The 25,160-nt window shown below is 38.9% G+C and overlaps 1 protein-coding gene across 1 annotated transcript in view; it reads left to right on the top strand.

Annotated features, from left to right (window-relative positions):
- The window catches only part of P4HTM (prolyl 4-hydroxylase, transmembrane), a 1,188,260-nt gene that overhangs the window by 321,494 nt on the left and 841,606 nt on the right, over window positions 1-25,160 (top strand). The gene's annotated exons all lie outside the window — the stretch shown is intronic.

Genomic DNA, 25,160 nt, shown 5'->3' with positions numbered 1-25,160 from the left:
CATAGTTGTTGTGCATCTTAAAGTATTTTTATCCTAATCTGATTTGATGGTAAATGTATAGTGTTATGTTTCTATACCTGTAAATTGTACTTTATTAATCTGTGTTATATGTGGCGCATTTCTCCCCGAGCCTCCGCTGAAAAAGGACTTGTGTCCAGTCGGACTTTCCTGGTAACCAAATGCAAAATAAATAACTAAAATAAAGTAATATATACTTTTCAATTTACCATAAAAATGTAAATTCCAATGAAGGCAATAATGCAAGAGCACATAAACAGATCACATTAAGTGACAGTGATTGCAACACTGGTACATACTTAATTTGGATTTTTATTGCGATTGGTGCTGTATACTTTTTTTCCCAATTAGGGGTCACCACACCAGAACTCCGGTCTGCTAATTATTGGCAGTAGATTTTTATGGTGGCGATGTGCCAGCTCGATGCCCAAACTTCAACGAAGGCACGCCCATTCACGCATGTCTTTCGAACGTCACTTGACCATGGGGAGGACATGCAGACTCCACACAGAAGGCACTCCAGCCGAGAATCGAATGGGAGAACCTCTTGCTGTGAGGTGACAACGCTACTGCTGCACCATATACTCTAAGTACAACACCACTATGTATCTGTTAGTCAGTGCGATGTGTATAGTGACAAACAACAATGTAAACATCTAGTCCTGTATTTATGTTATGTCACTATAGGAAATAATAATCACACCGATGGGAGTGGGAGGAGTACAGTGGTTATCGGAACTCAAAAAAAATTATGCTGCTAAGGGCAGAGGTGTAATTAAAACTTAAAAATTGTGTGTGAGTCTTGGAAGTATTTAAGGAAAAAAAAAAGTGTGTGTGTGTGTGTGTGTGTGTGTGTGTGTGTGTGTGTGTGTGTGTGTGTGTGTGTGTGTGTGAAAATGACCAGTCTCAGAGCACACAGGGGAGGGAAAATTATAAGGGTCAGAGATGGGCCATACAAAAGGACAGAGTCAAGCCAAATTAAAAAAATGTATTAACTACATGTGCAAAAACTTAAACACAAAAACACAAATATCTATGTATGTTTGCATATCTATCTATCTATATATATATATATATATATATATATATATATATATATATATATATATATATATATATATATACACTTTCAAATCTTGAAATGCTACAATCCTGAATTTCAGAAAACCGAGACGAAAATGTCTAAAACACAATAACTCGAAACTCCAAAACACAGACTTTCAAAACATCGAAAACCAAAAGACAAACACAGCCTTCCTCCCTCAACCATGAAAAACCACACCAACAACAACCTATTAATATACATTTAAGCAGGGGTCAAGCCACCCTGCACACGCCATGTGGGGGGATGTGCCCCGCCACCCCCCACTAATTATATATATCAACTCCGAGGTTGCATTCCAATGAAGAAAACTACAAATCTAATTTTATCCACCCCATACTTCCATTACACACTTTTAAAACCATACATGCAAGAAACACACACATGATACCACTACAAAAATCACCATTTGCGAAACTAACACACACATACTGTCAATTACCTATTGCAATCTACTCATCAAACTGCCCAACAACTTAAAATATAAAACATTTCTCTTCCAAAGCCTTACACACTAAACACCTACCTTAGGCTTCCGTACATAACCACATATCGGCTGCCATATCTATGTCCCACAAACCACTACATTTTAAAGGAACAGTATACAATTCACAGCAACACCACACCAATACTACTACAGGTTCGGCATTCTAAGATTCGCTATTCTGAACTTTCGATGAACAGCATTCTCGACATTTTTGTCTTGACGAAGTGAAATTTGCAATTATGGTCTTTCAAGATTAGAAAGTAGCTTCATGTATATATATATATATATATATATATATATATATATATATATATATATATTTAAATATATATATAAATACTGGCTAAGGCTCTAGCCACCCCTATAGTGCCTTTTTTAGGCAAGGTTCAAATGATAAATTCACCACCCTAACAGGTACAGGCAAGAAGAATCTGAGGGTATTGCTACTCAATGCTAGAAGTCTAAACCTCAAAATGCACTCTCTCGAGGCACTCCCTAAAATGGAGAACATCGACATCTGTGCAGTGACAGAGACCTGGTTCAAGGCTCCAGAGAGTACCTCTTCATTACCAGGCTATAATTCATACCACACCTTTCAGCCACCTAACCTGGACTGAAACACTAAAGGCAGAGGCGTGTCCATATTCATTAAAGATATCCACACCTCCGGGCTAGTTGCTCAGCATAATGCATCCGAGATTATCCAAGTGCAACTAACTCTGGGCAAGACTGCAATCCAAATTGTAGCTTGCTACAGTTCCCCCACCATGCCCCAAAATTCCCACTCCTCATTTCTTAATACACTGGAAAATATCAGGGTACAACCTAACACCCTAATAATGGGTGATTTCAACTACCCTACCCTTAACTGGGAAAACTACTCATGTACCAACTCTTGTGCTCAACATTTTTTGAAATTCATAAATTCCAGTGCCATGGATCAACTTATCCACACCGCCCACCAGGGGCAGCAATATCCTAGACCTGGTTATTACCAACATGGGCAACCGGTGCTCCACAGCAGAGGTCAATTCCTCGTTGGTAAGATCCGACCATAAGCTAATCACCCTAGACATCCACATCCCTTCCCCACCCCCCATTAGGGAAACCACAGTAAAAAATTTCTCCAAAGCCAACTTCACGCTTCTTAAGACAGAAGTGTCAAACTTCACGACACCCATGCTGACGGACAATAGAGGTATGACTGCTGAATCCTACACAAATGCACTTTATAAGCACTTACATGAGTGCATGGATCGTGCAATCCCTAACAGAACCAAGATGCTATCCTCCAAAAAAAGGAAGCCAATCTGGTGGTCCCCTGCCATAAACAAACTCTACAACAGAAGAAAGAAACTGTTGCAAAAAAGAGCAAAATCCCATGACTGGAGAAACTCCCTGGTCAGCTTCAGTAAGAAGCTGAGATCCCTCATAAAATCCTCCAAAGCTAGTTATGAAAACAAAATCGCCACTGACTCTAAAGACAACCACAAAGCATTCTATAGCTATGTCAAGAATCTCAATGGCAACACTCAGATCTGCTCTGAGTTACAGCACAATGGCACTAAATATACAGAACCAACGGATATTGCCAACATCCTGGAAGATAGGTTCAATGCTAACTTTACCCCTCTGTCATCCCCTAAAGGGCCCATCTCTATACCAGAAGAATGCAAAGTTCCTGTAATCACGGCTGCACAGGTAAAAAACACAATATTCAAGGCCAAGAACACAGCATCAATGGGACCTGACGACATCCCAGGCTGTGTTCTACATGAACTACAGAACGAACTGGCACCCCACCTAAGTACCATGTTCAATCATGCCTCACCTCAGTCTATGTGCCCACTGAATGGCGCACAGCGACAGTTATCCCACTCCACAAAGGGGGGGTCACCACAGACCCTAGAAACTACCGCCCCATTAGCCTAACGACCCTGGTCCTCAAGGCTATGGAGGTATCATCATGGAACTTATAAACAGTGACATTGGTAATCTCCAAACTCAGGACCCCACCCAGTTCAGGTTTTTAAAAGGCAGATCATGTCTCCTAAACCTGATAGACTTCTTTGAAGCAGTCACCAAAGCCGTAGATGAGGGCAAGTTGGTTCACACAGCCTATCTAGATCTTGCCAAGGCTTTTGACACCATCCCCCACTCTGGAATTATAGATAAACTCACTAAACTAGGTATGAATCCCTATGTCACAAGATGGGTTGCCAACCGGCTCACTGACAGAACCCACACTGTGAAAGTAGCAGACTCCAAATCCAGCTTCAGACCAGTGACAAGTGGAGTACCACAGGGTTCAGTCCTGGGTCCTCTCCTGTTTGGTATCTACTTCTCTGAAGTACAGGCCAACACAGAAGGTCTTTATTAACGGTTCGCAGATGACTGCAAACTAGGAGCCATAATCAAAACTCCTAACGATGTGGACATCCTACAAAAGGGCCTTGCTGAGACAGATGCCTGGTGTCAAAGCCATGGCCTCAAGCTCATTGCCAAAAAGTGCATTGTCATCCCCTTTGGTAAAAACTCTGTACCCATGAACTACCACATAGGTGATAGTCTACTTAACACCGAAAGTGTGATAAGAGACCTTGGGACACAGGTGGACAGTAGTCTCTCCTTTGATAATCACATCTCCACACCAGTCAGAAAATCCTTCTATGTGGCACACCTCATCACAAAAGGTTTCTCATCCAGGAAAAAAGAGGTCATTGTTCCCCTCTACTCGTCACTCATTAGACCCATTATAGAGTACAATGCCCCTTTTGGTATGTACCTCACAAGACATCTACAACAACTGGAAAGGCCACAGAAATACCTCACAAAGAGGATTACTGGCCTCAAAGAGATGCCCTATGCAGACCATCTCAAAAAACTGCAGCTTTACTCCGTTGCATATCGCCTATTCAGAGGCGATCTCTGCCTAACACACAAAGTTATGTCAAACCCTGAGCTTTTAGACGTGCTCCACTTAAAGAAATCCCAATCCCTATGAGCTACACGCTCTAGGGACCTAAACCTCGTCACCACAATAAACAGAACAGGCTGGAGGGATAGATTCCTGAGACTTCCCATACTCTGGAACAAACGACTTATCTATATTAAACAAAGCTCCTCATTAGCACTGTTCAAGAAAAATCTTGATGGTTGGATGGGAGATAGGAAATTCACCCCGGGGATCACTTCTGTGGCTCTGCTCGACAGTGGCACAGGAAAATAATTTTCTTGGGTGGCGAAAGCCAGGGTACCTTTGACTAAGCTTATATAGGCCCTAGGGCCAATAGCCTAGTACCTACCTATGAACCTATGAACATATATATATATATATATATATATATATATATATGTATACACACAGACACACACACACACACACACACACACACACACACACACACACACACACACACACACGTGTATACCTAAATAAATACACATACATACATATATGCATGCAAGCTTATATATATATATATATATATATATATATATATATATATATATACAAATATATAAATTTACATGCACATACATATATAGATATATACAATATATACATATATACATGCATACTTACATACACACTCATATAAATATATTTATACACATAAACAACCAAATACACACAAAAATGCAAACATGAATGCATATACACACATACAGAGAACTAAATGTACATATATATACATAAATGCATATGCATACATGTACACATACACAAATATAAACACATAAACATAAACAAAGGCACATAGATACATGCATAAATATATGCACACACAAAAAAACACCACATAAAGATGGGTGAGTGTCCCAAGTAATACATAAAGGAAGTTGTGTAAAGTGAAATTGTGTGCCTCATCTTGTGCTAACCAAAAACGTATTAATGAAAAGTATTTTCACGCATATCTGTTAAAAAAGTAAAGGGCTTCTTCAGAGCTCTTATTACTTACATGTATTAATGTGGCAGTTCATATTCCTGATTATACCTATCAAAATATAAACACTTCAAACTGACATTAAAATAATCGTCAGATAATTAAAAGCATTACAATGGAAATAAATAAATAAAACTCAAAAGACTAACAGACTACATATAAATAAAAATGTATATATACAAAGTGAAACATCTAGTACTAAAGATAAAAATGAAAATAAAAATCATCATACATAGCCATGAGAAAGAGAGAGCAAAAAAAAAAAAAACGTGTTGCCATCACTAAAAGTTATTATGGTGCAGTTTCTTTAACTCGAGTATGCTCTTAATCGAACATATTTGATTTAGTCCAGGTTTCCAATAAGCTTTAAGTCAAATCTGCCATTCAAGTTCTTTAGGTATATATATATATATATATATATATATATATATATATATATATATAGATCTACTTCAGTATATCGAACTTTTAAATTTTCGAAGATGATATGGCCGAGACCATAAAATCGAAAATGTAAAAGTTCGAAAACTGAAGAAAACATAAAAAAAGAAAAAAAAAAACAAATCTAAACATTCATAAAAGGGGGCAAGCTCCCCTGTGCCCCCCCCGCTACTTAAATATACCAACTCCGAGATCACACTACATTGCGGAAAAAGTAAATCTTCCTGTTCTACACTGTACTCGGATCTCCATTCAGTCCGAATGTTAAATGTTTGATGTTTTGGTCTCTGCCATATCGTCTTCGAACATTTAAAAGTTCGATCTACTGAAGGGGACCCATATATATATATACATATATATATATATATATATATATATATATATATATATATATATATATATATATATATATATATATATATATATATATATATATATATATGTATATATTTAGATTGTCAAATGGTGTAAGGTTTATATATTTCCAGCCATGTAGTATATTATGTTGGATAAAATCACAGATTTAATAATCTGGTTAAATAAGAGGTACCACATCATTATTAATTTTATTTAAAGTACATAAAGGTTTATATTGTTATTTTAACAGCGACTAAGTAGGGCAAGACCAGCTTGAAAGTCACACTGATGGGGGAAGGGATGTGAATTTAACATTTATATCAATAACACTTTGTTTTACAGCACAATAAAACACTCCCTTGCCTGATAAAAAGTATATATATATATATATATATATATATATATATATATATATATATATATATGTACAGTAGCTAGAAAGCTTCTGAGGAAACTATTATTCTATTTTTGTTTTACTTGAATCGCTTGTCTGTGTACTTAATAAAAGATTTTCGACTGGAAACAGCCTAACCTGCTTGGATTACTTTAGTTATTGGTGAGTATGATGTCCAGCATATTCTCAGTAGCTTTAATTTCTATTTGGGTGGTGTTGGTCCTTGAGCCCATGTATTCTTTCACAGCATCAATACAGTAGTTATGGGGAAGAACCATACCTCTCAACCTGGAAACATCAAAAATCTGGACAAGGACCATGAAAAATAGGTACAAATCTGTACGCTGATTAACATATACTTTGCATACATAATTATGTAACCCCACCCAATCCAATGGAATTGTGGGATAAACAAACGCAAACTGAACAGAACTAAAATATGGCATCAGAGCCCCCCTGCAGCCATTCCAATGTCTCATTACCTGGTTATTTTGCCCTATTTACCATAAACACTATAATGTGCATACTGCTTTACTTCTACAATGTTTATTTGGATTCATTTAAAATTTTTATTTTATATTTTATAGCATAAACACTATTCGACCTCTGCTAAACAAAGCAATACAGTCTCACAATGAAAATAGACTTGGCATTAACTTCTCTGCCGAAACTCACATTCATTGAAACAGCATTGATACCCACATTCAAAGAAAATGCATCTGGCCAGTGGTGGATAAAGACTAGCTTTGGGGTGTTTTTAAATCATAGGCCCCCTTGCACACAAAACATACATGTGTACTTTGATACACCTTCCTGACAGTATTAAGTTATATTCCTCGTATAATACAGCACACTTGTTACAGCGCATTTTAGAAGTAAAAATCACATAATTCCACATTAAGAAGATATATAACTAATGAAGAGGTTGCTGCAAGCAAACAACTTAATTCTTCATTGTTTCATCTACAAATAAAGTGCCTGTTGCCCTTGAGATATAAATTGCATATGTTGCATAAAAAAAATGCTAAGCTAGTAATATTACAACAGGGAATGGATGGCAAACTGATAACAGGTTCATAATTACTAGGTATCTCCGCCAAAGAGGACATTTTCAAGGCTGCAAAGTACAACAGAATACAGTGTCAGCAATCTATCTACATGCTGTGGGAGTAGAACCCACAGCCTTCTATATCAAAAACAAGTATTCTGTCATACTACTGACAACACAAACACACCATAAGCAGCATTACACTTCTCTCCCCCTGAAGACCTATGCAGCATAAGAAATCTGTAAATAGCCAAAATTTATTGGGAAGGGGACACAAGCCCAAAACCAGGGACACATAAGCATTGCTTGTATGATCTTAGAAAAGTTGCTACTATAAAATGTTTTGTGTTACCAACCATGCATTTCCTGACAGACAGAAAGACAAACTTAAATGGCTATGATTATTTAGTGAATTCAGTTCTCACTGGATTTGCCAGAAAATAATAATTTTAAGAGGAACAGACCAAAAGTATGTATGAGCCAAACATTCCAGACAGAGAGAGAGAGACAGACAGACAGACCATGAACAGACCTTATAAAATGCAGATAACACAGCTTGAACAGACCTTGCAGACTGCTTAATTGCAATTGGCTAATGGCTTGAACAGAGCGAACCTTACAAAGAATTGACTAATGGCTTGAACAGACTGACCTTGCTTAAAATGTAAGGTGTAAAGTACACAACACTTTGGCCCAGCAGCAGATAGTTCTTTCATGCTTAAAAATAAATGCAGATAAAAATCGGGCATTAAACACAGCTCTTTCTTATGTAAGACAAATAGATACAATTGGCTAATTGCTTGAACCATTGAATGCACTTTCATAAACACAGTTCTTGTACTTGAATCACAGCAGATAAAAAAATACACTCATTGGCCCAGCCCCCAGAAGCTTGCTTAAATTGCAAATAAAATACAAAGTTCTTTCGGCTCCGGCCTTAATTTCACAGCAAAAATATTCTTGGTCTAACAGCACAGCTGACTTGAACAGCAGCCAGCAAATAATATACACAGTTTAATTAAATTGTAAAATAACATGCTTGTTTGAACAGACAGCAGCAGATTAAGCAAGCTGTGTGTTGTGTATTAATTGTAAATTAAAATGCACACAGTTCTTACTTTCTCAGCAAAAAGTTTTCTAACTTCTCTCAGACAGCAAAAGCAGATAAGATACACTTGCACAGCAGATAAAATAAAAATTGGGCTTTCATACAAACAGTTCCCGCCCAGAACTGTGTGCATGAAAGTCCGATTTTATTTTATCTGCTGTACTGGTTCCCGGACTTGCAGCACAGGCTAGCAGATAAAAAACACATACATTGGACCAACCCCAGCAGCTTAATTAAATTACAAATAAAATACAAAATTACACATTTCTTTTGGCCTCGGACTTAAATTCATAGCAAAACTATTCCTGCCCTGGACTAGAAGCACAGCTGACTTAAACACACACCCACACGTGAGTACATAACTTCTTTTTTTGTGTCACAGTGTCTCATCATGGGAGAGATTGTGCTGCAAAAATATACTTCAAATGTTTTATTTCACCATACAGATGCCACTTGATGTACAGAGAAATCTAGATAACAGCTGTGGAAAACACTGCCTAATTCATCATATTCACTAGCTTTGCATGCAGCTATTGAAACTTGTACTTGTCTAATGGCAGTGAAGAAATCTTAGGTTTTACAATACAGCTTCATATCTACTTCTGTAAAGATACAGAGTAATGTTATTTCATCAGCCTGCAGAAGATAGCAGAGCAGATGTGCTCTTACAGAGATGAGTACATTTTTTGTAGTTTATTGAATGTGTACGTTCCCTAGGGATAAATGCTTTGCATGTTTCCCTTTTACCTCCGTCTGCCATATACTTGATTTAACAGTCTTCCATCACAACACAGTTTGTTAATTTGAATTCCATATCTATGTAGGCATAAAAGATATCCAGTTTTTTAGATTGTGCTAGGAATATGGTTTTGAGGACCCATCTGCTTTGCACCATATGGGCTATATGGCTAATGCATTCTGGGAAAATAGCTTTAGAAAACAGAGTCCGCCAACATGTTAGAATTAGATCAACATGTTACTTTCCACTACCAGATTTCCCTTGCTGTCTGAAGTTGGTGACCTTATTTGGGTAATTGTGACTCCTATTCCTTTTCTGTTCATACTGTTCAGACTGAGTCCATCTCAGTTTTCCTTCCTCTTCCAACTCTAAAGGTGATCAAAGCCAGTTCCTTGATCCTGCCTTTGTATTCCTTCTCCCAAACCTCTTACCATAGTTGCTGCTTCCCTTTTTACCCATTTAACAAATTTATGCTGGTTTTCCCATAAATGAAAACACAGCAGTGCACATCATTCCAGTCATGCTGTCACAGGCAACATGTACAGCGCCAACATTATTTCCCCGTTTTTAATTAGCTTCTCTCTGTCTACAGGGTGGCTATGATATTGACAATGCCTTCGTCTTTTGGTAGCTCATCAGCATGCATGGTTATTTAAACAGCATTTTACTAGTGATGAAGTGGGTAAATTAGTAGATAACCTTTTGGATGTGTTTTTGTTTGTTTGGTACCCGGTCCCTTCTCAATAAATGTCACAACATAGCAGGAAAAAGTTAAAACAGATTCTCTCCCAGACACACACACCTTACCTGTAAATAAAAGGTGAGCGAGCTTCTTCATTAATAAACTCCCCACATTCCTCGTATATCGTAACTCAAATCTCCAAGCTTCTTGCAAGTTGTAATAAATCCCTACATTGACGATAACACCTTTCCTGCTCTGGTTCAAATGCTTTTACGAGCGGGAGTTACCAGAGCCGGAAAGGTGTTATGCGATGTCGATGAGTGTAGGGATTTTATTTGCAACTTGCAAGAAGCACGGAGATTTGAGTTACGACTTTCGAGGAATGTGCTACGTACATGCATGGAGCATTCCGACAGGCTGGTGGTGCTGACGTCATCGCGCACATGATGACGTCAGCACACAAAGCGGTAAAGTTAAAAAAATGAAAATAAAATTGTGAATAAATCGGAAATGAAAGGGTGCCAGTCGGGAATCGTGGCACCCCATTATTTGGACCCCAAACCTTGGTAAAAACCGAGGAATTCGGTACAGTTGAGAGGTCTGGGAAGAACATTGTATAGGGCTTCCACATCAATCATGACAAGTATAGTCTCCAGTTGTATTTTTTTCTTTGATTTGGGATGCCAAAAACTTGTGGTATCATAGGGTGGGAGACTGCCAGAAAACTAAATAAATCATCGTTTAGAAGTCCTTCTGCGTTGAGCATAGCAAGCCTGATGTCGATGACCTTGTAAGCTTTTGTGACTTGTATAATATGTACTCTCTTGTAGAAATTCTAATTTCTTAGCATTTCTTCAGTTCTCTGATTATATTTCTCAATGTTTGTAATGAAGATGCCACCACCCTTTTTTGTTTTCATAATCCTTCTTGTCATGTCTTCGCTGAGTCATTTTAGAGTGGACAGTTCTTCTTGTGTGAGGTTATAAAATTTACTCTTGTAAGGTTTAGCTAGAATTCTATGTATATCATTCGCACATTGCTCTTCATATGACCAGATGGTAGGGTGAAGTCGGGAGCAGAAGGTGCTGGGTTTTCTCCATTTGTTCTTCATTGCCTACTGTTCTGTCTCTAGATCACTGCCTTCTCCAAGTTGTTTGTTTCTCTTTTCTCTCTCATGAAAAAATATTTTAAGGTTCAGTTTCCTACAAAACAGCTTAAGGTCAATGACTGTAGTTACAAGGTTGTTTCTATTATGTGAAATAAAGGTAAGCTATGTTTCTAGTACTTTGGTTTCTGTATCTGTTAATGGTGTCCTGGAATGGTTCCAGATTTTGTTCTTGCACATGTTTGGGGAGGGTTTGTCCAGTCCTAGCTGGTGTGTGCTGTCATTTCTGTTTGTATCCTGGAGGCTGGAACTCCCTTGCTGCCTGTCTGGCTGACATTATGTCCTTGGTGCAGGGGGTTCTTCTGTGAGTCTTTCTCTTGTTGTTCTACGGTTTGGGGGGTTGCTGTTGGAACTGTACTTGTGATGTCCTCCTCATTCGTTGATTCTGTGGAGTTTTGACTGGTGGTGATGCTCTGCTGACTATTGGAAAATCCTGCTGTGGGTTGTAAAAGCCATGTACTAAGTTTACCTGTGTGTCTGAGGAAGAGATACTCAGCTAATGATGGTAGTTTGTGTCAGTTCGACTCCTACTAGGGCTAGTTTGTGAGGCTCCAAATTCTGCATCGTGTTGGATGCTATGACTGTTGGAAAGGCAGACGTTATTGACTGTTGATATTCACTCTGTTTATGTTAGATTTTTATTAAAAAACAAAGCAAAGCACTGTGGAGGTGCAAAAATAGAAATGCCACCAACGATAAAAGTCTGTAAAACTTTAATAAACTGCTAAAAAGAATAAATATGCCATGGTTTTTAATTTGAGTAGGCATAGTAGCACTCAAAGCACTGCTATTCTACTGTTCCTTGTGTCTGTTAGATTTTTGTGACTGCAGTCATTTTTGTCTCTTGCCAGCTTCCTAAGTTTCCTGGTTTTGATATTTTGCTCACATTTGGCCACCCTCGCTTTCATGAGTTTCAGTGTTTCTGATGTGAAAACATTTTGAAATGAATGTCTACCTTTAGTGTTACATAATGGATGCTTCCAGTTTGGCTTGCTGCCTTTTGTTGTTTCCAGTAAGATTTCAGTTAGTTTCAGCCCTGTTTCTTCCAGTATATTATACCATTTCTTGTTAAGATCATGATCCGCGTTATTCCATATGGGTCTTTTTTTAACTCTAGGTCCTCTGGGAATGAGTTTATTTTACAGATTTCTGCTTAGGTATATTTCCTCCTGTTGGAGGTTCTTTAGGTTTTTTCATTTGCCTCTATAGTGTCTGTTGTGCTTACCTTTTTTCAAGCTGTTCAATTTTTGAGGAGTCCAGGAGTATAGTGTTATCATTATATAAGTTCCCTTCGAAACTTGGAGCTTGGAGTAAGTCATAGATAGTCTCACAAAGACCTTGGACATTGCTGTGACCTGCAGGAGGGTCATCCACCTTGTTTGCCGAGTTCTGATGGATTGCCTTCATTTTGAAAAGGATTCTGTTGAAAGTACAGGTGTATAACCCAATTCAGTCAGTCTAGGAGCAAGAAAATGCCTCTAGTTCCTGTATAGGAATCCAGTGTGCCAGTCCTCTTACTCAGAAGTTGACCTGGTTAGACAGGGGATAACCAGGATGTACACATAATCAGATAACGAAGCCTAGTTCAGTGCAAGTATAGCTTTCCAGCATTAAGAGTATTACTTGGACACTCACCCATCTTTATGTGGTGTTTTTTGTGTGTGCTTATATTTATGTATGTATATATGTGCCTTTGTTTATGCTTATATGTCTGTATTTGTGTATATGTACATGTGTGCATGTGTATTTATATATACATATATTTATATGTAGTTCTCTGTAATATGTATGTGTGTTTGTATTTGTATGTCTATTTGGTTATGTGTGTATATATATATATATATATATATATATATATATATATATATATATATATATAGATAGATATGAGTGTGTATATCATAGAAAGTACTTCAACTCCACACAATTAATCTTCTTGCAGCTAGACTTCATGAAGAAACTTCCTCATGCAGCCTGAGACACTACTCACAAACCACACCACCTCTCATTACCTCCAGACCCAAACTTCTCAGCACTGTACATGCTTTTTCCTCTCAGACACCCACCCTTTGACAAGCTCTCCCCATCAACCTAAAGAAAATCAGCACTTACAAATTCAGAATCCAGCTTAGAAAAGACTTGTCCACCCAAGCCAAATGTTCCTGCTTCAACATAGGACACATCACCTAACACACTATACCTATATCCTTTTCAAGTCTCTTCTCTTGTCAAGATTTACTGAGAATTGACCCACTTTCGAAACTAATGTATATATTGTACATTGCACTGTGCTTGCTGACTAGAATATATATATATTTTTTTTCTGTGTAATTAGCCTGAACTGCTATGCTATTGCTTACATTTCTGTAATTTTTTCTTTGTGAAATGTTTTGTATTTCACCTGGTTTGAACTGAAATTGGTCAATATTAATCAGTGCACTACCCAAGTAAACAAGTATAAATAAATAAATAAGCAAACAAACAAATAAATTGCCTTTCAGGCTATTACATCACTTTTTCTTTCTGCCACCTTTTAGAAGTAAAAATTCCATTGTTATGGGACCCAGCAGGGCTGTAAGGAATAGCAGCCTGAAGACAATAGATTATTGGTTGGCTAGTACACCAATCAGTGGAACTCTTCCCACCCCCATTTGCTGTTATGATTATGTGCAGATTTGTACACATATTAATTTTTACTAGACTTAATGCATTTTTCTGAAAATGTACTGCTGCTTGAAAAGGTTTTAGATCCTGATCAATTGTCAGAAGATCTGAAGTTTCCATGCAGCACAAAGTGTGTCATTGCTTAGTGACACTTTTTTTAGGGGAGTTGCTACCTTTTTTCCATTATTGTTGGAAATGTGGCATTGTGGCAGTATGCAAATGAAGTTATTTTACTGTAATGAAGGGGTGGCTTCAAGGGCAGTGGGCAAAAGTGAAACATGGAGATGTCCATCATATTGATCACTGCTGCAGTAGCCTTAGCTGTATGAGTTATATCCTGCCAAGGGTATAACAAGCAGACAGCTTCCTAAGCTTCAGGGCACCTTCCACATACCGAAAACCACCCAAGACAGGTTTGGGTGCCAGGCCCCTCAGGACTTTCCTGCTGCTAAAGAGTATGCTGGTCTGAGGCTTTCGAGTATCAACGCTTGGCTTGTACTGTTCCTTTACTGGGAAGATAAGTTCCCTTTAGGGGAAAAAAACTTCCATTTTAAAAAATTATTTTGTTCGATAACACTTTCCTGTTCAGGAAACTTACTTTAAAGCTAGGAGTTTGTGTTTTAATAGACTGCATGAGAAGCTACTGTACTTTTAAACAAGACCCTTATTTTACTTGTCAATTTAAAAGTTGTTTAAAGTATCTAAAAAAACATTTTTTCCTGTGGAGAAATTGTGATTATTTTCCTTTTGGGGGCTGACTAATTCTTTTAAAGTGCTTTTTTACTGTTTTTTTTCCGTGAAAAAGAAGTGACTTTTAAAGACTTTAAATGTTTACTGACTTTTGATGCTGGTTTTCTCCTGGGAAAGAGACACCATTTTCAGCTTGTCCATGTCAGTCCCACAGTCTGTCCTTATTCCAGGCACAAAACAAAAAAAAAAATTAAGCAAACAACCTTTGACACCACAGCAGGCTAGCAGTTTGCCTCAGCTGCAGGTGGTGACTCTTTTGTGGCCATTACACACTTCTAAAGACTAGTGTGGTCTCCTTTAAGGCCCCCGAGCCGGCGGAAAACAGTACTCAAGCCGCTGAATCACTTACAAATGCCTTCTACCAGCACCTGCAGGACTGCATGGATAAGGCAATCCCAAGCAAAACAAAGACTCTTTGTACCAAAGGCAAGCGTCCAGTCTGGTGGACCCCAGCCATAAACAAACTCTACAACAAAAGGAGGAAGCTACTACAAGATAGAGCAAAATCCTTAAAAGGTAAGACACCCTTGATCACTATAAGTAAAAAACTAAGAGCTCTCATAAAATCATCCAAAGCAAATTTCGAGAGAAAAATAGCTAAAGACTCAAAAGACAATCATAAGGCCTTCTTTAGCTATGTTAGAAACCTGGGAGGAAACTCCCAGATATGCTCAAACTAGTTCAAAATGATGTGAAGATTACTGATCCTACAGACATTGCCAACATACTGGCTGACAGGTTCAGTGCAAACTTCTCCCAAAGGAGAGATATCTATACCAAACGATTGCAGCCCCCAAACATCTCCAGCGCCCAAGTGAGAACTGCTCTCTCCAAAGCAAAAACACAGCATCCATGGGACCTGATGGTGTCCCCGGCTGTGTGCTCCATGAACTCAATGAGGAATTAAACCCACAGCTAGGACAGCTGTTTTATCAAAGTCTTACCCAGGGAGTGGCGCACTGCAACTGTGGTACCACTTCACAAAGGCGGTGCCTCCACCGACCCTGGAAATTACCGGCCCATTAGCTTGACAAGCCTTATCTGCAAAGCCATGGAGAGGATCATAATGGACCTCATAAATAAAGACATAGGGAATTTGCAGACTTTGGATCCAACCCAGTTTGGCTTTGTCAAAGGCAGATCATGCCTTTTAAACTTGGTTGACTTTTTCGAAACAGTCACCAAAGCCATTGATGAGGGAAAGGCAGTCCATACAGCCTACCTCGATCTGGCTAAGGCCTTGATACAATACCCCATTCGGTATCATTGAAAAACTCATCAGCTTAAATGTCAACCCATACATCACAAGATGGGTTGCAAACTGGCTGAGTGACAGAACCCACAGGGTCAGAGCTGCTGGCGCCATGTCAGACTCAAAGCCTGTCACAAGTGGTGTCCCACAGGGCTCAGTCCTGGGCCCACTCTTGTTTGGCATCTACTTTTCCGAAGTACAAGCAAACACAGGAGGGTTATGGCTGACAAAGTTTGCAGATGACTGCAAACTGGGCCATAGTAGAAAACACATCTGACACAGATATCCTTCAGAAGGGTCTCACAGAAGCGGATAACTGGTGCCAGAGCCACGGCCTAAAGTTAAATGCCAAAAATGCATAGTCATACCCTTCGGGAAAAACAAGGTTACCCCTAGCTACCAAATAGGTGGCAATCCACTGAGCACAGAAGAAGTTATCAGGGACCTGGGGACCCAGGTTGATAGTAGTCTGTCATTCGACACCCATGTAGCTAAAGTAGTTAGGAAGACCTTCTACATTGCCCACCTTATCATGAAGGATTCTCATCTAGATCAAGGGAGGTCATAGTCTCCCTTTACTCATCACTCATCAGACCAATGATTGAGTACAATGCCCGTTCGAATGTATCTGACCCGACACTTGCAGCAGCTGGAGGCCACAAAAGTTCCTCACCAAAAGGATAAAGGGTCTCAAAATCTGTCCTATGCTGCCCGACTGAAAGAACTCCAGCTCTATTCAGTCGCACCGCTTGCTCAGAGGTGACCTTTGCCTAACATACAAGGCCATGTCAAACCCAGATTTGATGAATATGCTTCACCTCAAAAATCTAGATCCATCAGAGCCACAAGGGCGGAGACTTAAACCTTGACACGGCTATTAATAGGACGTGCTGGAGGGATAGATTCATCACCCAAAGACTCCCTATGCTGTGGAACAAAATCCCGGTACATGTGAGGCAGAGCACCTCGCTGGCCTTGTTCAAGAGAAATCTTGACCAATGGATGGGAGATCGCAGATATACCCCAGGGATTACCTCAGTGTCACTGCTCGACAGAGGCACAGCAAAATAATGGGTATAGTTCCCCATACTAAAAGGGTGGCGTAAGCCACAAAACGATGGGCTAGGCTTGTAAATGCCCTCGGGCAGATAGCCTAGTATGAACCTATGAACCTATGAACCTATTAGTTGTATCTCAGACCATTCATCTTTTACCCAAGATCCCTCTGGTGTAACACCTAAAGCCACTATGGACCTGGAGTTTGGGGTTAGCTATATCCTCTGTGGTTATTGGGGCACCCTCAGTGGGCAAGGGAGATCCACTCTGTCAATCCTGGGACAGGGAATCTGGAAGGCTTCTCTGTTTTGTCAGAATGTTGCGCCCATCCCTGGGGTTGCTACCATTAATAACATTGTTGGCTCCATTTTTCCTGTCAAAAAGAAACAGAAAACTAAGCAAGTATGTACTCCTGCTCTAATTTTCTTTGACAGGAGTAGTTTTATGGGTCAGGCTCAGGGTTTAATTCAGGGTATTGATCCTTCTTATAAACTAGTTTCTTGAAAAAGAAAGGGGGATACCTGTTTTCCTGAAGAGACTCAACATTATGAATCTGGACAGGAAGACAAATGGGCAGATACTGGGTTTTCTCCTTAGATTTCTGATTCAGACTCAGAGGACAGTTCAGTTTTTGAAACTCCCTTTGGGGGTTTCTCATTCTCTGAGACAATTTCATAGTGTGCCAGTGTTTTCTGTGGGAGAACACTGAGGTTTCTCAGTCCTTCAGAATAAACTATGAGCTGTAACAGAAGGAATTTCCGGAACATTCACCTATTCCTTCATTTCTGTCTGCTTTGGAGGATGTGTGCATTACTACCTGCAGTTTTCCTGATACTCAGCCAGCTGCCCCTAAAAAGGCTGCTAGGATGTATAGATTTCCTTTTAATTTTGTATACACTCTTGTCAAACCTGACCCAGCAGCGATAGCGTTAGTTAATATTACTGCTGCTAAAAGCGTAGTTAATTCCAGTCCTACCCTTCCTGAAAAGAACGGGAAGATTATTGATAAGTAAGGGAAAAGGTATATGTTTCTGCAACTTTGATTTTCAGAATTCGGAATTGTCCGGATCATGTGCTGAAGTTTGTTCTGAATAATTGTGAAAATATGAGGAATGCTTTGTCTGCAGTTTCTTCATGTAAACAAAAATGTGCTTTAAATAATTTAGTTTCTTCTATTGTGCAAATCACTACTTGTTGTTTACTGTGTGTCTGACTCAGCTGATATCTTTTCCTGGGCTACGGCCATTGGTGCTGTTTTGAGGAGGTCTGCCTGGCTGCGTTCTCAGAATCTCCTAATAGATAGACCTTTAGTTTTTGGCCCCTGTCCTGCAGAGGTGATCAAAGGAGAGTAATAAAAGGGGTAGTTGATACAGGGAGTATCTAAGATTTTTCAGCCCTCTTTTTCCTGATTTTTTTTTTAAGGGATTCTTTAAGCCCTCATCCAATTTTGGCAAAAAAAGAAAACAAAATGCAAATAAACAGATGTTAAAGAAGAAGTGGCAAGGAGGAAGCAGGACAGTGTGACACTGGACGATTTGACCCCAGATGATTTGGCCCTAATGGAATTGTATACACACCTTCATCATTAAATTTACATTTATTGTCTATTGGAATAGTTAGTAGACAGTTTGACCCCAGACTATTTGACCCCAATTATATAAAAAAAGTTTTAAAAGTTTTATAAAAGCATTTTATTGCTTAGTATTTCAATCATGATTTTTTTCAGAGAAATTTAATATATTATTTAACTTTTTTATATGCAAATGTTTATTTATTATTTTTAGTCAGCCATGATGCATCTCTTCTTTAGAAGTAATGAATCGTGCTTTGCATTCCATAATTGTAGTAGAAACTGATTACTGACTCTGGTAATTATGTCTTTATTTTTTGTAATATAGGATGCTTTCATTCTATTACTTTGTTTATTTTTCCGTTTATGCATTACATTTTTACATTTAACTTGTATTTCAATTTGTAGTGTTAGTTGCGGTATTGAATGTAGCTTATTTTTTTGAGTTATATAGCATTTTTTTATTTTTTTAATGTTTCTTTATTTCTATATGTTGTTCCACCTATTTTACTTACTTAATATTTGATTGTTTATCTTTAGATCTGTATTTTGAATGTTTAAATGTTTTCATTATGGGGTCAAACTGCCCAGGGTCAAAACATTCCATACTTGGCAAGGAGGGTTCAAAAAGACTTCTGGAACCCTGCTCACTAAACCAAGGGCTGTCCAACAAGTCAGAATGACTATTTAAGAGACTGTGGACCTTGCACCCCTCCTACCATGGCAGCCTCCTTTCCCTTACAGAAAGACTGAATCTCCACTTTTCTCTTTGGCAACAGATAGTTTCAGACAAATTGGTTCTGAAGATCATTCATTAAAGTTGATTTGGCAATGGGAGGAAAATTCCTCCTTTCCAGGAAGTAATACCTCATCCACCAGACCAGAGTTTTTTTTTATTTCCAGCTGTTCTTCATCACATGCTGTCACAGGTAGTGATAGATCTAGTTCCTACTTCACAGGTTGGAAAAAGTTTTATTCATGGATGTTTTTAGAGCCAAAGAAAGAAAATGCTTGGAGTCTAGTTCTAGATCTTTCTTTCCTAAAGCTGTTTGTGATAGTGCCCAAGTTCAAAATCCTGTCACTTCACAACTTATTACTTTTTCTTCCTCATTCAAGTTTCCTGGAAACACTAGATTTTAAGATGCTTATCATCACATCCCTATTCATCCATATTTCAGACTTTTCTCAAGGTTTTGTGTGTCTGAATCACATTATCAGTTCTCTGCCTTACAGTTTGGACCATCCATTGCAGCAAGAGTGTTCACAAACTGTTTAGCTATAGTTCATCTCATTGCAGGCTGCAGGGTAACACATTTTTCCATATTTAGACAAATTTTTTATCTTTGCAGTCTTTTTCAAAGTACTGCTTGGATTCCAAGAGAACACTGAAAAGTATTTTTTGGCTCCTTCACAGAGGATTGTGTTCCTGGGGTGTCAGTCAGGCGCCTCAGCTCAAACAGCTTTTCTTCCACAGGAAAAGATAGACCTATAGCGAAATATATTTCTAATATCTTTGACTCATACTTCAGTCACTGCTAGGGAATACCACAGGTTTTGGGACTTATGGCATCTATGATTCTCATGATACCCATGGCAAGACTCCACATGAGAAAGGTACGGTGACATCTGAAATCTATTTGTTCCCAGCACCAACATCCTCTATCCATTTATATCCCATTGCTGGGGTTTATCAAAGGAAACTTATTTGATGGAGACAGCAAGTATCCTTAAATACAGGTCTTAACTTCTCCCTCCCTGTTCCAAAGTAGTCAGTCACAACAAATGCCTCAGATTTTGCTTGGGGAGCAGTTTCAGGAGGGATAAAAGTGAAAATGTGTGGGTCATCATGGACAGAAACAAGCACAAACATATAAGAGATGCTTGCCCTGACAAAGGGACTCAACTCTGAATCATCTTTGGTCCCCAGGACCTTTTCAAGTTGTTGCAGACAATACCACAGTCATATGATACATCAACAAGCAAGGGGAACCAGGCTGTACCCCATTTGTAGACTAGCCATTTTAGCTTTGGATACAGCTTCACAGCACAATCTCACTCTGCAGGCATCCAACATTCTGTCAGAACAAAACTATGTGGTAGACAAGCTAGTCAGGGCAGGGGGTCTTCCCAGATTTGATCCATCTGTGGGATTTCCTAAGATAGACGTATTTACCTCCTCTCTGAACAATCAGCTGGCAAGATTCTGCTCCAGGACTCCATGCAAGTAGGCCTGGAAGACAGATGCCTTTGCTTTTCTTTGGACAGGAAACGTTTTGTATGCTTTTCCCTTTCCACTGATATCCAAAGTACTTCTGAAGATTCAGAAGGAATCCCCAGGATCATTGTGGTGACTCCCTTCTGACTCAGGCAACAGTGGTTCTCCCTTCTTTTGGAAATGACAATGAGCAATTACCACAAGCTTCCTCAAAGAATGGATCTACTCACACAAGTTCAGCAGTGTTTGATACACCCTGACCCCAATCAACTTCAATTGACTGCCTGGATGACAGGGTCTTAATTCCCTTAAGGCACCTGTTTACTGAGGACATGCAGCACATAGTAATGGAGGTAAGAAAGACTGCTGCTAGAAAATAATATGTTAGTAAATGAAAAAGGTTTCTAGTTGGCGCAAGAAGCATAACCAGCACTCATTTAGGGCTAGTTGTTCTCCGGTTTTGCAATATTTGTGTGTTACTATCCTATGGCCTTTCTTATTCCTCTGTCAAAGTTCATTTATTGGCCATTTCAGCATGTCTGACCATGGGTCTTTCAATACACTCTCATCTAAAAATGTTTTTGAAAGGGGTTTTACATCACAGGCCTCTGAGAAAACCAGTGGCCCCTCCTGGGATCTTAATTTTATGTTAGAGGAGCCAACACTTACTCCATTTTGTGCCAGCAAATGTGGCTAATTTGAGGTTCTTAACATGGAAAACAGTTTTACTGATTGCTCTGACCTTTGCTTAAAGGGTATCTAAATTGCAAACTCTTATGGTGAGTCACCCCTGTCTCATTTTCCACAGGGACAGGGTTTCTTTGAGAACTAATCCTTCTTAGGGTAACTCCTGGAAGGTTTTGTACAGAGGTGCTAGAGAATAAAATACTTTTGGGCCTGAAATAGTGACCTTGATTTTCTCATTGATGCTAGTTGTATGGACCAATCCTTCTTTTTCTGCCTAAAGTGGTATCCAAGTTTACTTTAAGCCAAACTATCCATCTCCCCATTTTCTTTCATGAACCTAAAAATGAGGGGGGGAAGGATAGTCCCTATTTTGGATATCCACAGACACCTCAGGTACTATCTTGACAGAACTAAATCTTTCAGATATTTGGATTGTTCACTTATTGTGAAAGCAAGATGGGACAACCTGTGTCAAAGCAGACTATTTCTAAATAGTTGTCTAAGGCTATTACCTTTTGTTATACTCACCACGATAAAACTATTCCAGGCAGAGTCAAGGCCCACTCTACATTGACCCTGGCCTCGTATATGGCTTTTTGTAAAGGGATGAATTCTAGAAGTATTCTAGAAGCAGCAAATTGATCCTTGCTTTTACAAGGCACTATAAGCTTGATTCCTTCTCTAGGTCCAGACTTTGTTGCATTGTGGTATTTGAATTTGTGTGATGAGTTGCCATGCATGAGTTGTGCATGATTTAGAGAAACAAGCTTCCCATTATGGTCAGGCTCAAGAGTTTGGTTAGGTGTATAATGATATAGTTATGAGCAAAATTATTAGAAGGAGCCTATCTGTATATTTTAATAGTGCAAAGCAAAATGGTAGAGTGATTCAAAAATATATAAATGCTATGCAACGGAGCTGCACTTACTACATATTTGAAGGTAACTAAATGCATGTATTCAAAGTGAGGAAATTCTTAAGTAACAGTAGTGGTTGCTGCAGTATTAGTAAATGCATATCTGCAAGATGCACTTATTGCTACTGTTGTAAATGAAAGTGTGTGATGTTAGCCGCGGAGGCCCAGAGTCATGTTACCATGCTTAACATTTCAAGGACTCCATGACATGGATATTATGGATCAATACTGTGTAGAGTGCAGCATTTTTCAAGACATTGTGGACATGTGTTGGTCCCGTAGGATTAATGGAATACCTATCCCAGTGGATACCAAGCTATGTGTAGCTCTACATATATTAGTTACAAGGACCTTCCAACAACTCACTGGGACACAGTTGGGGTATCTCAGTCATCTGCCTCAGGAATACTCCAGTTTCTTTATGCCACGTTTCAACATATAGGGGAGTATATGTGGTTCCCACATACTGGAGACAAGAGCACCAATACCATGCACAGATTCTATGATATAGCCCATCTTCCTGTGATATTAGGGGCAATAGATTGTACACACATTTTAATAAAGGTGACACCTGATAAACTGTGAAGGTGGTATGCTCTAGAATCCTGTCTCATGACACCCACAAGAAATCCACAAAATCAAACAGACTAGGGGGTAAATCTGTGTCCAGTTGTAAACAAGAAACATTACTGAAAGTGTGCCTGGGAGGCACTGTTTCACTGCCCTAACCTCACATGCGGTATGACCCTGACATATATACAAAAATAGCATCAGTGTGTGTAATGTTACACACTATCATTATTAGAAAGTACTTACAGCAGGGTAGGCACTAGCATCAGTGTGTGTAATGTTACACACTATCATTATTAGAAAGTACTTACAGCTGGGTAGGCAATAGCATCACTGTGTGTAATGTTACATACACACTATCATTATTAGAAAGTACTTACAGCTGGGTAGGCACTAGCATCAGTGTGTGTAATGTTACACACTATCATTACTAGAAAGTACTTACAGCAGGGTAGGCACTAGCATCAGTGTGTGTAATGTTACACGCTGTCATTATTAGAAAGTACTTACAGCAGGGTAGGCAATAGCATCAGTGTGTGTAATGTTACACACTATCATTATTAAAAAGTACTTACAGCAGGGTAGGCACTTGCATCAGTGTGTGTAATGTTACACACACTATCATTATTAGAAAGTACTTACAGCAGGGTAGGCACTAGCATCAGTGTGTGTAATGTTACACGCTATCATTATTAGAAAGTACTTACAGCAGGGTAGGCACTAGCATCAGTGTGTGTAATGTTACACGCTATCATTATTAGAAAGTACTTACAGCAGGGTAGGCACTAGCATCAGTGTGTGTAATGTTACTCACTGTCATTATTAGAAAGTACTTACAGCAGGGTAGGCAATAGCATCAGTGTGTGTAATGTTACACACTATCATTATTAAAAAGTACTTACAGCAGGGTAGGCACTTGCATCAGTGTGTGTAATGTTACACACACTATCATTATTAGAAAGTACTTACAGCAGGGTAGGCACTAGCATCAGTGTGTGTAATGTTACACGCTATCATTATTAGAAAGTACTTACAGCAGGGTAGGCACTAGCATCAGTGTGTGTAATGTTACACGCTATCATTATTATAAAATACTTACAGCAGGCTAGGCACTAGCATCAGTGTGTGTAATGTTACATACCATCATTATTAGAAAGTACTTACAGCAGGGTAGGCACTAGCATCAGTGTGTGTAATGTTACACACTGTCATTATTAGAAAGTACTTACAGCAGGGTAGGCAATAGCATCAGTGTGTGTAATGTTACACACTATCATTATTAGAAAGTACTTACAGCTGGGTAGGCACTAGCATCAGTGTGTGTAATGTTACACACTATCATTACTAGAAAGTACTTACAGCAGGGTAGGCACTAGCATCAGTGTGTGTAATGTTACACACTGTCATTATTAGAAAGTACTTACAGCAGGGTAGGCAATAGCATCAGTGTGTGTAATGTTACACACTATCATTATTAAAAAGTACTTACAGCAGGGTAGGCACTTGCATCAGTGTGTGTAATGTTACACACACTATCATTATTAGAAAGTACTTACAGCAGGGTAGGCACTAGCATCAGTGTGTGTAATGTTACACGCTATCATTATTAGAAAGTACTTACAGCAGGGTAGGCACTAGCATCAGTGTGTGTAATGTTACACGCTATCATTATTAGAAAGTACTTACAGCAGGGTAGGCACTAGCATCAGTGTGTGTAATGTTACACGCTATCATTATTAGAAAGTACTTACAGCAGGGTAGGCACTAGCATCAGTGTGTGTAATGTTACTCACTGTCATTATTAGAAAGTACTTACAGCAGGGTAGGCACTTGCATCAGTGTGTGTAATGTTACACACACTATCATTATTAGAAAGTACTTACAGCAGGGTAGGCACTAGCATCAGTGTGTGTAATGTTACACGCTATCATTATTAGAAAGTACTTACAGCAGGGTAGGCACTAGCATCAGTGTGTGTAATGTTACACGCTA

The sequence above is a fragment of the Protopterus annectens genome, chromosome 7.part1 (assembly GCF_019279795.1).
Source record: "Protopterus annectens isolate FY-2018-M chromosome 7.part1, PAN1.0, whole genome shotgun sequence".
In the NCBI taxonomy this organism is placed as follows: Eukaryota; Metazoa; Chordata; order Ceratodontiformes; family Protopteridae; genus Protopterus; species Protopterus annectens.
Note: the sequence above shows the minus strand (reverse complement) of the source record. Positions and strands in the feature narration are given on the sequence as shown.